The sequence below is a fragment of the Triticum aestivum genome, chromosome 2A (assembly GCF_018294505.1).
Source record: "Triticum aestivum cultivar Chinese Spring chromosome 2A, IWGSC CS RefSeq v2.1, whole genome shotgun sequence".
Lineage (NCBI taxonomy): Eukaryota > Viridiplantae > Streptophyta > Magnoliopsida > Poales > Poaceae > Triticum > Triticum aestivum.
Window position 1 is genome coordinate 725,487,439 of NC_057797.1, and position 16,417 is coordinate 725,503,855.

Genomic DNA, 16,417 nt, shown 5'->3' on the forward strand with positions numbered 1-16,417 from the left:
TCGACGCCCACAACTACTTTGTGTTCTACTCGTGCAAAGAATCTACGCAATAGACCTAGCTCATGATGCCACTGTTGGGGAACGTAGCAGAAATTCAAAAAATTTCCTACGTAACACCAAGATCTATCTATGGAGAGACCAGCAACGAGTAGATAGGGGAGTGCATCTACATACCCTTGTAGATCGCTAAGCGGAAGCGTTCAAGTGAACGGGGTTGATGGAGTCATACTCGTCGTGATTCAGATCACCGATGATCCTAGTGCCGAACGGACGGCACCTCCGCGTTCAACACACGTACAGCCCGGTGACGTCTCCCACGCCTTGATCCAGCAAGGAGAGAGGGAGAGGTTGAGGAAGACTCCATCCAACAGCAGCACAACGGCGTGGTGGTGATGGAGGAGCGTGGCAATCCTGCAGGGCTTCGCCAAGCACCTACGGGAGAGGAGGAGGTGTCACGGGAGGGAGGGAGGCGCCAAGGGCTCAGGTATGGATGCCCTCCCTCCCCTCCACTATATATAGGGGCAAGGGAGAGGGGGAGGGCGCAGCCTTGCCCCCTCCTCCAAGGAAAAGGTGCGGCCAAGAAGGGGGGAGGAGTCCATCCTCCCCAAGGCACCTCGGAGGTGCCTTCCCCCTTGAGGACTCTTCCCTCCCCAAGTTTCCTTGCGCATGGGCCTCTTGGGGCTGGTGCCCTTGGCCCATGTAGGCCAAGGCGCACCCCCTACAGCCCATGTGGCCCCCCGGGGCAGGTGGCCCCACCCGGTGGGCCCCCGGGACCCTTCCGGTGGTCCCGGTACAATACCGATGACCCCGAAACTTGTCCCGATGGCCGAAACAGGACTTCCTATATATAAATCTTTACCTCCGGACCATTCCGGAACTCCTCGTGACGTCCGGGATCTCATCCGGGACTCCGAACAACATTCGGTAACCATATACAAGCTTCCTTTATAACCCTAGCGTCATCGAACCTTAAGTGTGTAGACCCTACGGGTTCGGGAGACATGCAGACATGACCGAGACGTTCTCCGGTCAATAACCAACAGCGGGATCTGGATACCCATGTTGACTCCCACATGTTCCACGATGATCTCATCGGATGAACCACGATGTCAAGGACTCAATCAATCCCGTATACAATTCCCTTTGTCTAGCGGTATGGTACTTGCCCGAGATTCGATCGTCGGTATACCGATACCTTGTTCAATCTCGTTACCGGCAAGTCTCTTTACTCGTTCCGTAACACATCATCCCGTGATCAACCCCTTGGTCACATTGTGCACATTATGATGATGTCCTACCGAGTGGGCCCAGAGATACCTCTCCGTTTACACGGAGTGACAAAATCCCAATCTCGATTCGTGCCAACCCAACAGACACTTTCAGAGATACCCGTAGTGTACCTTTATAGCCACCCAGTTACGTTGTGACGTTTGGCACACCCAAAGCACTCCTACGGTATCCGGGAGTTGCACAATCTCATGGTCTAAGGAAATGATACTTGACATTAGAAAAGCTTTAGCATACGAACTACATGATCTTGTGCTAGGCTTAGGATTGGGTCTTGTCCATCACATCATTCTCCTAATGATGTGATCCCGTTATCAACGACATCCAATGTCCATGGTCAGGAAACCGTAACCATCTATTGATTAATGAGCTAGTCAACTAGAGGCTTACTAGGGACATGGTGTTGTCTATTTATCCACACATGTATCTGAGTTTCCTATCAATACAATTCTAGCATGGATAATAAACGATTATCATGAACAAGGAAATATAATAATAATCAATTTATTATTGCCTCTAGGGCATATTTCCAACAGCCGACACATCATGTTATAGCATTTCGTTTGCGCCATCCATCTGGAGCAATCATGAAAAATAGAAGAAATTGGTGGAGCTATGTTAGAAAGATCTATTTGGGTGAAGAGATGAGGAATAATGTAGTTCATGACGGTCACTTTCATCGTCTACGTATTGTCAGCCTTGTCGGCATAGGAACACATAGAGTGAGGGGTGCATGGGGTGAGAGAGTGAGAGGGCTGGTTGTGGTGAGAGAGTAGTTGAGCTGCTGAGGTCAGAATAAGGCTGGGCAAGTAAGCTAAAAAAACTGGATAGGCAACATTCCTGATTATGAGATAATTTCTTAAGTGCATCAAGTAAATTTTAATTTGTAACGTATTTCTAGTTAGATAATTGCTCTATATGTATACATCGTCAAATTGCTATTTTGTGAAGTGGACTTCAATTATTACCCAATTATGCCCAACTATCTTTTCTCTAAATATGAAATTTAACATGCATTATGTTTATATAACTTTAGCAAAATATTTCAAAAGCCCGTGGCAACGCACGGGCATTCTACTAGTTGACATAGCGATTGTGCAGATTGCGCATTATATTGGTTGGTGTCTTTGTAGCTCTGTGGCCTTATAATAAGGCTACGGAGAAAAAGAAATCAGCATCATAAGATTTTTCTTAAAACACTGTTTTGTAAAAAAAAAGCAACATAACCATATTGGTTTGGCTGGAAAAAGCGATAAATCATAACTACCAACTTCATAGGAGTTCGTATAAACATGACATGACCAAAATTTGGTGCACGTCAACAACAAAACTTTGTCAGCCACACTGAGAAATGAGCATATTTAGTAAAAAAACAAATCAGTAAGGAGCTCGATATTTAATCTGAGGATACTTGTTGCATTTTTTTTGAGAAATCCAGTATTGTTTCACTTTGAGAGCATTTGTGTAGTTACCGTACTTAACATGAGTGATCCACAAAATTGTATCTTTATCTTTACCCAATATTAAAGGACGGAAGATTTCATAGTTCTCCATCCATAATCCCTTCATAAACGCTGATTTTATGTTAACTATAAAGATTGATGGATGATATTTAAAGTATGTCTACAGTTGATGAAAAATACCTATCAATGTCACCCACAAGTGAGGAAAAAATGATTGGTTTTTCTTCTTGTCGGTCATAGTTATCTTGCTTGTCCACCCAATTTTTTCTTTTAGAAAAGAGAAAAAAATGTCAATGCTAGGCACACTAGGGGAGTTGAATTCACCTCTTAAGCCCATCTCGAGCCCAACTAAAAATGCAACACTCGGCAGAGGGACATTCGCAGCGTCCCTCGCTGGCCTGGGTGGACCAGCTCATGCATCCGGCGCGGTCGATGCACGTCCGAAACACTATGCCTCATGGTGGTAGCACATGATACTCTTGGCTAGCCTCTTTTCTTGATACTTCAAACTTGAAGACTCTTTTCTGAAGTAGTTTTCCTCTTTAATTTTTTATAACCTTTTTGTTCTTCTTTGCTTGACCTGGTTGAAAATCATCCATTTCGACTCCCTCTTTCTGAGAAACAACACTAGCCATTGTAGTAGCTGCCGCCGCAATTTCAAGAGTTTCATGCAACGGGCTTTTTGAAGAAGTATCTGAAGTACACTTACTACCAGTCTGCATTGCCGGATTGTTTGATTTATCAGCAATTACTTGCTCAGTTTCTTCTGCAGTATCAATCGACTTTGAAGAATTTGGACAAAGAGAAGATACCAACTAATTAGTTTCCACATGTTGATCAATCTCTTGAAGCTTCTTTCTCAACATTATTTCATGGTGTTTCATCACCTTAGATTTCTCAAAGTATGTCCTCTTCCAGCTTTCTCTGACCTGAATTTCTCTAGTTTCATAAATGCCTTATCTCTAGGATTTCTAGCAGGAGGCATTGGAACATCTAAATTACCAGATGAGAACTTCAGAATATTCTCAACGGCATCCAACATAGATATTTTCCTGTTTCTTAATACCAAAGACTTGCTTTTACAGTCAACCTTTTTGACAAGCCATAGCAACAACCGACGAGGTAATTTATATTGAGGCATATCAATAACAGACCGGAATCCCATTTCTTGAACCCATTGTAGTTGCCTTGGTGTTAATTTCTTTATAAGTTCTGCAAGTTTGTGAGGGCTACATTTCCAATTGATGCTCTGCATTTAAATATGGATGATAAATTTGTAAGAAGCTAAAATATATATATGGGTGATAAATATGGATGAGAAAATCATTCCTTGCATATAAAAATGTTGATAACAAATTGAATACAAGAAATGTACAAATGTGGGAAGAGTACAAGTGGAAAGTGTAATGACAAAATAAACCATTACATAAAAATGTGAAAAACAATCCTTACATTGAACAACAGAATGTTAATAATAAATTTCACATTTGTAAGACATATTCAAGATCACATTTCATGTTTAGCAAACATTAAACATGTGCCGCTAAATAATTTCTCAATCAAGGTTTGCTTTTCCTACTCTATACTTCAATTTTGACATTGCATAATACACAGAGAAGTTAAGATTTGCTTTTCCTACTCTATACTTCACTTTTCCTACTCTATATTTCATATTAGCAAACATTAAAAGTACAAAATCTGTACTTCACTTTTATTGTTAGAGTTGTGTCAAATATAGTGTATAAGGTAGGTTACAGTTGGACTAGGAGTTGTATTGTGTTTACATAGGATGTGGAGTCGTGTCCTAATAGGACACTTGTATCCTAGGCCTCTCTTATATAGTGAGGGTAGACACACGATGTAACCTATGCCAACATAATAGCACCGGAACATAGGGGAAGCCGGCGGCATGTGCCGGTGTCCAGGGCGACCGGGTGCGGTATTGTAGCGGTGTCACGGGGAGGAGCGCCCGTAGTCATGCCCCGGGGATGTAGCCATATCGGTGAACCTCGTTAACAAATCTCGGTGTCGTGCTTGTTTGATTGCTTGGTTCTCGGATGATCAACAAAGTGCCTCGAATTTATTCTAACAAGTGGTATCATGAGCTAGGTCGGTGGAGGTCGGTTGTTGATTTAGAGGATGTCAGTTTGATCGATGGAGCGGCTGCGAGGGTTGCCAGGTGATTGCGGTGGGATCGAAGTTGTTCGCGGAGGTCAACGGAAAGATCAAAAGCAGTCTAAACGGTGAAAAGTAGCGGCAGGTTTCGATCAAAGCGGTGGTCGAGAGCAATCAGAGTTTTCGGCGAGTTCGTACAGCAGCAGATTCGATCCGGGCAGGCAGCGGTATGGTTCGGTGCGGAAGCGCAGCAGCGAGGCACGCGTGGCGGTCCAAGAAGCTGCGTCAGGTGCTGCACGTACATAACGCGGTCCGCTCGGATGCTCGGAGTGCAGGAGGTTGGATCCAAGTGCGCGTGGCGGCTGAGGACCTGGCAGCGACACGATCGATTGGGTGCAATACAGCGCATGTGTCTGGACTAGGTGCAGCGCGGAGCCCACGTGGCGCCAGGAGCAAGCAGGCCATGCTGGGTCATGGCTCAGATAGATTGGGCCGTGAGGGAGCATGTGATAGCTGGTGGTCAAGGCGTGTTGTTCACAGGAGGCTGCGGAGCGTACGGATATGCTGCTGAAGTGCTGAGACATGAGATTTGTTTGAAGACAAAAAGAGGATCGTGTCCTCACCTGACACATAGGCAGGCAAATCAACTGGCGAACTAGAAAATCACAAGGGATAGTTCATTGGATGGCAAGGGCAGAAAGGCAAAGCTAGCATTTTAGGGTTGAGCCAAGGGAGCAGATCACGTGAAGACCAGCTAGTTGGAATTGCTAGTAGTATGCGGAGGTTCTGTTCATCTACTTGGGGAATCGCGTGCACAGCTCAGATAATTTTTTTTAAAAGATTGTTGGCGCGACAGGGATGTTTGAAGGCGTTGCGGGAAGTCATGTCAACTAAGATGGAATTATCATGTGATGGATGGAAATTCGCGGAAAACGATTTGGGAGCCTCGAGCGTGTCGTACAGTCGAACGAGTTCGGCTGGGTCGGACTAGGCAGTCTGACGGATCGACGCAAGTCGGTTGGTACAGAAGACGGTGTTGTGATCGGCGACGACGACGTAGGAGCGTGATGCTGATGATGACCGACTTCTGGACGTAGGAACACGTGGCGCAGGCCCCAAGGGCTTGTGTGGCTTCGACAAGACTATGGCGCGGGGTTGATTCAAGGTGGTGTATACATGGAGCTTGAAGTCGATGAGGCGCGGGGGTGGACTGATCATCTACCATGGAGTCATGTTGAAGGTGGAGCTGGATTGAGGGGCTACGGTATAAGGATCCAGAGAATCGAAAGCCTATTCAGCGGGAAAAAAGCGAGTGACGCGTAGTTCGGACTCGAGCCCAGTGGTCTGAAACTCGTCATCGGTCAGTGATAATCGGTGGTACTCTGCGGTGGGTTGAGTGGTGTGGGTTCGCGACCCTTGAGACTCAACCGGGACAGCGGAGGCTCGACGCGGTAATAGCGGCGTGGCGTGCGATACGCACGGGACATGGAGACGGGCCAGGGCTCTGGTGGTCATACATGTGGTGAGACAACTGTGAATTTGACTCGGGATGACTACAAGCAACGGTGGAATTCTTTCAAGTTTCAGACAGGCGGTCAAGAAAGGAGCGGTGATGTTGAGTTCAGGTAACTCTTATGTGTGACACCCAATATGTGAGTTGTTCATTTTCACGCAGGTCAGTGATCAGTGTGTGATGGTGTTGGACTGATACTCTGGAAGTTGGGAGCACAAACTAGAGTAACGAGGAACTTAATTTTGCTCGAGTGTTGACTGTGGTCAAGAAAAGAAGGGACTACAAGTTGTAGGTGGAGTCATATGGAGTCTTTGAAGTAGCAGCGGTACTCACGGGATAAACTCAAGTCCAATGTACATGAAAGTTTGACGCATGAACGAATTCAAGGTGGTGAAGAATATTCGCCAAGGTGGAGTTTGTTAGAGTTGTGTCGAATATAGTGTACAAGGTAGCAAGGTTGTCAGAATCGCGATTCTTTTGTACGATTCTACGACTTTACGATCCAAACTAAGCCCTCTGATTCTATGATTTTGGTTCATAGAATCTACGTTTTTACGATCATGGTAGTTAAGATTCTACGATTTGCGATCCTGCCATCGGACTTCCGATCCGATTTAGAATCACGATTCTGACAACCTTGCAAGGTAGGTTATAGTTGGACTAGGAGTTGTATTGTGTTTACATAGGATGTGGAGTCGTGTCCTAATAGGACACTTGTATCATAGGCCTCTCTTATATAGCGAGGGTAGACACATGATGTAACCTATGCCAATATAATAGCACCGGAACGCAGGGGAAGCCGGCGGCATGTGCCTGTGTCCAGGGCGACCGGGTGCGGTATTGTAGCGGTGTCACGGGAGGAGCGACCGTAGTCATGCCCCGGGGATGTAGCCATATTGGTGAACCTCGTTAACAAATCTCGGTGTCATGCTTGTGTGATTGCTTGGTTCTCGGATAATCAACGGAGTGCCTCGGACTTATTCTAACATTTATCATTAAACTTAATATGTTAAAATTTCCACATTTCACATTTCACATTTAATATATTTGCCCCCGACATATTGCAAATACGTGCGGACTGGAAACACAATACAACAGCTATACATGGCAGTGGGCTAGCCCAAACACGGATCGCGGCGCAGAACGGCCGGTGTAGGATCCACCGGTACATCACGAAAATGCTCAAAATGACTTTCCGGTCGTGCTCCCCATCTAGCTGGTTGCAGCACCGCCTTTGCCGGTACAGCTAGGCCTCGGCGGTTCGCAGCGGTGGCTGAGTGAACAGAGGGATCTATCAGCATGTACAATGATTGATACGGTAGTCTTAAGTCTTGTATGTAATTTAGAAATGACAAAAAAAATGTCTACAATAAGTCATCTCTTATTCTTATCTTTAATAACTAGCTATTCGTAAAAACGTGGTGAGACCCATTTAGAGAGGACAAACTTTTTCTTATGAGTTCTTTCTTCTCCACCTTATCATTTATCTACATGTCACTTCTAAGATAGCACCATTGTACATGCCCGTTGGCAAATAGTATAGAAAATTAAGGTGGTGTTTGGTTCTCTAGTCATATGACTTTTTCTAGTTCGTAGGACTTTTTGAAAAAGACTCTCAAGGAGGTGCTTCTAAGGACTTTTAGCAAAAAGTTCCACCTTATTTGATTTGTTAGGGATTTTTTCTAATCCCAACACAAAAAAGTCCCTGGAACCAAACACCCCCTAAGACTTTGCTGTCTACGTTCCAAGATGCTAGAGTTTCTTGGTGCGTCGATCTGCAAACAATATGAACAAAGTCGCACATATCCTAGCTAGGAAGGATTGTTGTAAGTCGTTATGTAAAACTTGGTTTCATGTGGCTCCCAAGTGTATTAGCTCGGAGATTACCGCAGAGGAGGTTGTGAACTTTGAATAAAATGGCAACGTTTACCAAAAAAAAGTGATAGGATTACATCAATTTGAAAGTTTTTTTTGTGACATGAAGTTTGAAACTTTGAATCAACGGAGACCAATGATCCGACGATTGTTGGGATTAGAGTTTGATCAACGTGCGATCGTGACGGTCGCGAGTACTGTAGTAGGAGTATATATTCAACCCTGACCACCAACGACCTACCGAAACAGCCCGGATCGATATGGCACTGGCAGCCGCCCCTTGTGTTGCCGACGGCACGGCGGTGACGGGGTCGGTGAGCGAGGTGCCCAAGGTGACGGGCACGCATGACTTCACGATCTGCGAGTACAGCCGTACCAAGGGCATTGGCGTCGGCAAGTCGATCCTGTCGCAGCACTTCTCCGTCGATGGCCGGCGGTGGCACATCCGCTTCTATCCGGACGGCTACAGCACGGCGGACGGCGGGTGGATCGCCTTGTACGCGCAGACGCTCCACAAGCCGCAGTTCCTTCCCGTGAGCGCCGAGTTCACCTTCCAGCTCCTCGGCCCCGACGGCGACGTCCGCCCCACGCGGCGGTCCGACCGGGCCTGCAAGTACGACACCTTGTGCAACAGCTGGGGCATCCGGCGCTACATCACCCGGGCGCACCTCGAGAGCGCGGCGCTGGGCGCCATCCACGATCCACAAGGCGCGGAGGAGGAGCCTCTCCGTCAACCGCCCGGGGCTCGTCAAGATGCCGCCGCCGCCGCTGTCGAACCACGGGGAGAACGCCATCCGGTTCCTGGCCAGCGGGAAGGCCCCGTTCGACGTGCGGATCGAGGTGGACGGCGAGGTGTTCGAGGCGCACCGGATGGTGGTGGCCGCGCAGTCGGCGTGGTTCGAAGGCCTCCTCTACGGCCACGGCCGCGAGGCGGGGAAAGATCTACTGCTCGAAGTAGGCGGCGGCATCGTCACCGCGGAGGCGTTCAGGGGCGTGCTCCACTTCATCTACACGGACGAGATCCCCGGCGAGGCCGCCAAGGGGAGGGGGTCGTACGACGTGACGCTGCGGCTGTTGGTGGCCGCCGAATACTACCTCATCGACAGGCTGAAGCTGATGTGCGCGTGCAGGCTGGGCGACTTCATCAAGGACTCCACCGTGGGCACGCTCATGGAGATCGCGGAGGCCTACTCGTGCAAGGACCTCGAGCAGGCGTGCCGGAACTTCGCGGCGCGCAGAGGGCTGAGATTGCTGCCTAACCTAGCAAACATACAGAGCGCGATAAGGAAGAGGTTAACGTCCAGCGGCGCCGCTGCTCCGGCGACGAGGAGGATCATGGACGTGGCATCCACGAGTGGCGCTGACGCTGAGTGAAGTTTTTTTTGTGTGTGCATGCATGCATGCATATGGTACGACGTATACTTATTAGGGTAACCTGTCAGACTACATACATTATGGTACGTATATAAACAGTACTTAGTAGCGGCTGTATAGTGCTGATCTGATCGATATAGCTTGTTTTGTTTTATATTGAGTTAAATATATTGGAGATGCTTCAAATTGTCCTGCGTAGTAAGTTTAGTGTCTAAAATTGTAAAATACATGAAATTAATAGTCGAACTTATCCGGCGTGTAAATAAGATGACTTCATCTCGTACCTGGACATACAGTCCGGGCTTGCCTACTCCTGTCTTGTGCTCCCATCTGTACTCCCGCACCGTTCACTTACCATCCTACGGTGCTAGCATTTTTTCTCACCTCGCATCTTTTTTCGCTGCCAAAACAAATCACAAAACAACCGTATTCGTTTATCTTTCCGGTACTGCATCCGTATCTTTCCTTTGTGATTGTGACTCGGCGCCTGGTTGCTGCCGCTCGGCCCAAGCCGTCGTCGATCGACCACTCGGTCAACCAAGTCTCCGTTGATCATCGTTGTGCATCAGCTCCGGCGCCTTGGGCTTTTGATGTTCAACGGCGGCAACAACAACGTGGTGAAAGCGCAATTGTGGCATTGACGGCGAGCAGCATCCGACGGAGCTTGCGCATCAATGGACGGGATGGTCTCCCTGACCTCGTCATGCACCTCACGGTCGCGCAACCATGCGGGCAGGGCACGGTGATGACACTACGACTCTAGAGGAAATCTCCTCAGCTCCTTATTCTTGAGTACATCTCGTTGGCAGATGCTTCTCTTGTGCATGTAATCATTGTACTCGGCGGTGCACCACATGGTCAGATTGGGCATGGCGCCATAGTTGACAGTGCCATGAACCAGAGGAGTGTCGATCGACTAGTAGCCGTCGTCGATGGTGACGAACTTGGGCGGCGCACGGTTGGGTAGGCTCTGGAGCCCGGTCTCAATGCCGATGACATCCTGGTAGACTGGCAGACGTCCCACATGCACAAAGTTCACGAGGCGGGGCTGACTGCCGCGACGGCGTCGACTTGCCGGCGAACGCGTTGGTCTCAGTGGCGCCCACGAAGAGCACTCGTACCGGTGCCGCCTCTCAATGTCGAGCTGAAGCTCGTCGTTGCTCGTGCAGCTAGCCCGCCAACAGCAGGGCCAAGTCGACACGCGACGCTAACATGGGCGATGGCTGAGCGCCACGTAAGGGATCGGGGAAGAAAACAAATACAGAGTAGTTTCGATATGTTTTGGCAAGTGGGGGGAGAAAAATGCTGAAATCGTAGGATGATAAATGAACGGTGAGGGAGTACAGATGGGAGCGCGAGACGGGAGCAGGGCGGCGTACCAGCCTGGCAGTGACAAAGCGAAAATTCTAAACTTACGGACAGCACCATACGGGCTACCCTCTACGGACGACTATGGCCCCACCCCTGATCCTTTTTTTCCCGTGAATTCAGTGGTGTGACCCCGTTGATTTCCAATTATTTTTCTCCACGTACTCCCGTAGATTGCAAGCAGTAACAAATGTCCGTAGCTCTAGCAAAGTTGGTGGCCTAGCAGAGTTTTTTTTTTTTGAGAAAATGGTGGCCTGGCAGAGTTGGAAAGGCGCTGAGTGGCCCATGCATGAGGATCTTTTTTTAAACCTCATATCTATACCTACTATTAAAGGGAGGTGATATTCTTGGTTTCGTCCGCTTTGTTTGGTTCCGCTTCAATTAATTTCACGTACGCTATTTGGTTTCGTTACTTAACACCCGTTTTGGCCCAACGGAGGAAGAGGAAGCCCATCTGGCGGCGCACTGTGGCCCAGGTCCGCAGAAAAATAAAATTGCCGATGGGAGGGTTCGATCTCACAACTTGCCAACCGGCCACGCATAGTTTGTCCAACTGACCCAGCTAGAGATATGACTGGATTTTTTCTCCCGTCGCAACGCAAGGGCCTTTTTGCTAGTTTTATTTAATCATGTAGGAAAACCCCGCAAATTAAAAAAAAGTGCAACTCCTGATTGCGGCTTGAATTGCACGCACGGGTTGGTCACGATACCGTATTCTGCTCAGTAGATATTGACGTGGTCGAACTCCATATACTGCATTGCTATATGAAAAGTAATTTTGAAGCACGGAAACATTGTGTCCTTTTTTTCCAAGTTCAAAGAAAAGAATATTTAAAGCTAATTTTTTTTATTTTTTTGTACATGCACACATAGAAGTGCAATATATCCGTGTGAATTTTCATCAAAATCTATGTTTGTATGTGAGAGTTAAAAAAGACAAGTACATTGAAAAATCAGCTTGTTTTTTTTGCCGGATTTTTGTCTTTTTTGCAGGGTATAATATAACATAATTTCGAACGAAACTTGAAAGTCACTTAGAGCAGATGCATACTTTTTTGTTTAAAAACAAACAACTCTTTTTGAAACTTTTAGGTTCCAGGTTTTAGCCTTTCAGAAAAAAGCATGGTCAGTAACCACCGTGCTCCAAGAGTCCACTTTGGTTGCTATGTACCACTTCAAGTGACTTTCATTTATATATGGCGCTTGTATGGACCCTCACAAGTTTTATTTACTTTCTCAAGTTCTTCATTTTTATTTTTCATATTATTATTATCATTAAAAAAAGAAATGTAAGAGAAATTACAACTGCCATAAACTTAAAGAAAGGGTTGGTGCATTTGAAAAATGTTCAACATGTTCTTGGAAAATGTTCCAAATGTATTAAAAAATTAACAAGTGTTCTTGAAAATGTTCATATTGCATTAAAAAATTGGCAATGTGTATTTTTAAAAGTTCAATGTGTATTAAAAAATTATTTTGTAGCATCTTGAAAAATTGTATTAAGAAGTTCAACACAATATCTTTTAAATGCATGTTGAGTAGTTGACAAAATAGAACTTTGTCAATTTGTTAATAATTGGGTATTATAGAAATACAATGAAGATAAACAGTAATAGTGTGTACTTGTTGTTCGGAATGAACATACATAAATTGACACAATAATTTATAATATATGTTGAACTAATTCAACCCCCATAAATTTTTGAAAAAGTTCATGTCTACCTCTTCAAAGTACTCAACAATGAAAACATAAAAAATATTTAAAATAATAAATATTTCCATATTGTATTGTTATATGGGAAATTTGCGTGCCATGACAGTAAACATGAACTTGGAAATAATAAGAGTAATACCGATAGATAACGCAATAGGAAAATTGCAGAGAAATACGTGGAAAGTGTCTATATAGCGTTGTAGCTAATAGGTAAATGCATGTCATATTTCAGCCGAGTGGACAGATCGAGCCGTATTTGGCCAGGAGCTACCAGGTTTGAAACCCCTCCAATATGATTGCTTTTCCATGTTATTTGGCACTAGCATACACTATATTTCAGATCTTTCCTATGTGATTAAATAAATACGAGTGGGTTTCTGTAAAAAAAATCACCCAACACTTTCCTGCTCTCAGGCACTAACTAGTGGTCACCGCCACGTGGGCTGGTGTTTGTTCGAATACAGAAGGAGGCACCTTATTTGCATGGCCGGACAAGTTCTAGCACCAGTTCTGTGTTAACTTTAGACACCAAATTGACGACCGTGCAAGCAAGTTGAGGCACCTCCAATGTATTTAACTCTTTTATGTTGGAAGTTTGAAACTTTTAGCCAATTGGTGTGCTAAAGTACTCTTTATATTGTTACAAGCTCTCATTGTCGTGAGAAAGAGATGGTCATATCTATGGCTTAATTGTCTTGAGAGGTTGCACTTCACACTACACATGGCAAGAATTTATTTCCATGTTCTTTGTTTTGTTGGGTTATGAACTTGTTCTATTGTTCTTTTCACACTATTATGTTGCCAATGCGGCAGAGATTACAAAGGAAACACAAAGAAGAAGAAACTAGGAGATCCCCTTGGCTAAGGGAAGGATAGGAATTTCAGTTATCACTTGCAGGGGGTCTTTCTCAAGTCGATCATCAGGTCAACAAACCATGCATTTTGCCAAGCCAAATTATCGTACGCTTCAGCTCTTTATCAGTTGCCTAAAAATAAAAAATTTGGAAGTCAATTCTGCTTGCGAGTAACAGTGCATAGCCCGAGGCCAAGACCAGGGTGATGCAAGCAGTCGATGCATCTCAAAGAGGTCGAGCCAGGACCTTGTCGGAAATAGGGACGGTGCGGTTAGCTGCAGTGTCGCCGACGTAGTCGACGATGAAGCTTCTTTGGTGTGGATGGGGGTGGGGGCTATTCCTTTTGATTCATTCTTGGATTAAACATCGCCTGATCTCGACATGGTGACGCCATGACCGGCAGCGGGGTCGCCGACGAGGGTTGGAACAGGGGTGAGGCATGTGGAGAGGAGGGAAGAGGCGGAGAAAAGAAATTGCGTATGTTACGAGGTAGAAGATGAATAATAGCACTTGCCAGAGGACAAAGAAGAGGGCTGACCACTGGATTTCAATCCAACGAGATCTGCGTGGAGTCGCTAAGACTTTCCAAAAACATTAGTCGACAGATGCATAGGTGCGTCCATTATTGTGTAACAACTAACAACCTATCTCTGAATTAAGTGACGAACCTCCCGACATACGTGTACTAGCATTGACGTTGCAATATCTGAGAACCTATCACTGGCATTAATTTTCTTAATTAAAACAAGAGAGAATTGTTTTTCTGGTCAATCCACTAATGCATAGGTGCTTCTGTTATTTTGCGTAAAAACCTATCGCTGACATAGTTCTGTGCACACCTGGATCTCGATGCCATCAAAACGGCGAGGATAGAGGATACACCTACAAGGGAGCTAAAAAGCCACACTCATAGCATTCTCAACCTCACTATGTCCAGCGTGGGAAGATGGTAGATTGACTTGGACCTCTGCAGCCATCACGTCACTTGGACTACTGCACGATCCCCGTAGCATCCCAAATCAGACAAATCTTATATGCAAAGTGAAAAAGAAACAGAGAGAGAGAGAGAGAGTGCATTCTATTTAGTTACCGCCATGTAGATGTAATAGTTATGATCTTTTAAGGTAAAGTTATGTAGAACTAAAAATATATGATATGTTTCTATATTCCTTAGTCAGGTCTAATAAGGAAGTCTGTCCTATCTCAAAATACAACTCAAACGTGTGTTGTGATATGTTGATTATTGAGGGCTTGTACATCCCTCTTCCAGATACTTAACACGGCCTTTACGACTACATGGAGACATAATAGATGACTACATGAATGAAGACATAATAGATCAAGTATTGTCCATCTACATTAACAAAAAAAAAAGAGAAACAAAGTTGCAACCAAAGCTAATGGGTGAGAGGTCTCCACGCAATAGACATATCTATAAAACCAATAGTCTTCAACTCATGCACACGTAAGCAAAACTACTGCTGATACATGGCAAACAACGTGTACTGTTCTTTCGTACTAAATTTCTTCAGTCCCTCTCAACTTCTTAAACAATATGTTAATTCCTTGCACGTGTAATTTGAGTTAACAATGCTCAACTTTGCAAGGGTACAACATGGAAGTTAAGCTGAAGTGCCGATAATACATGTTACATATTGGGTTTCACTCAATTTCTTCTAGCAGAATCTTTGTTAAATTTTGATTTATAGCCACAAAATTTGGTTACCCTTTGATATTATTGTCTTGTACCTTAATGCAATTTCTTCACATAATTTACAACTTCAACTGAACCTCTATGTTAGCTAACTTGAAATATCTCACACAAACTTTCATAATCTACCAAACTGCATATAAACTTTTGATACGGACACCGCAAGTACTGTTGCGGTTCCTCCAATACTGTCAAGTAAAATATCATCCAACCGAGAGACTCGTTATGAAAGTAAGATGCAAAAGTATGTGGTTCCTGCTCTACGTCATAAAAAGATCATGTGTGCAACATAACAGAGAGACATCTTAGATGTGAAGCCTGTTCCATATGCTACTGAAGAGAGATGGTCATATGCTCTAGCGATTGAACGCAATAACATCATCACAAATAATTTTTTGTTTTGCTCAGTTGCTCCACAGATTGTGCCTCAGGAGAAAGTGAAGCCCACGTTTAGAACACCTTTCCATGCAAGTATACGTACGTGATGAATCCCAGAATCAATCATCCTATAAGAGTGCAAGCCGGATACGTGTGTCCTTTTTATTTATTTCCGTAGTTTGATCAGATTTGGTAGTTTTTTTTTGTTGCGTACAACTTGTAACCGATGAGGAGTCCTCATGTTTTTCTTAGTCCAAGTCGGGCCTAGCCCAAGTATTAGGCGCCACCTATATAAAGCAAGGGGTGCAACGCTCTGTAAAGGTTAGGTTTTAGTTTTGGCAAAAAAAACTCAGAACATGCATCTAGTGATGCCCGCGTATCTGTGCTCATGCGTTCCCTAATCAGGGTTTAATAATTGCATGTGTTTCGGCGACGTCGATTGTCAAGGCGCAAGTTTCGGTTTGATTCTTCATCTACAAGGATCGATCTAGCTTCCTGTTCTTCTCCATATACTTCCACTAGTGCTTATTATCCATCTACTGATTACTCCATCGCCGTTGCCGCCGCTAATCACCATTAGCTTAATCCCCTGCATCTATACTACTACTACCACATACATCTTCCACCGCTGTCCATCTCTACAATCCATCCATCCATCTAGTCTGCTAATAGTCTCCTTCACGTACACATCCACAATCGCACATCCACAATCGCTTCAGATTCCAACAAATTTTATTGCGTTTTTTCTTTTCCTGCAGGATTGCT

At 45.1% G+C, this 16,417-nt stretch overlaps 1 pseudogene; it reads left to right on the forward strand.

The window, feature by feature from the left end:
• The first annotated feature begins 8,508 nt into the window (after positions 1-8,508).
• On the forward strand, positions 8,509-9,751 carry LOC123186235 (BTB/POZ and MATH domain-containing protein 1-like; annotated as a pseudogene).
• The last annotated feature ends 6,666 nt before the right edge of the window (positions 9,752-16,417 follow it).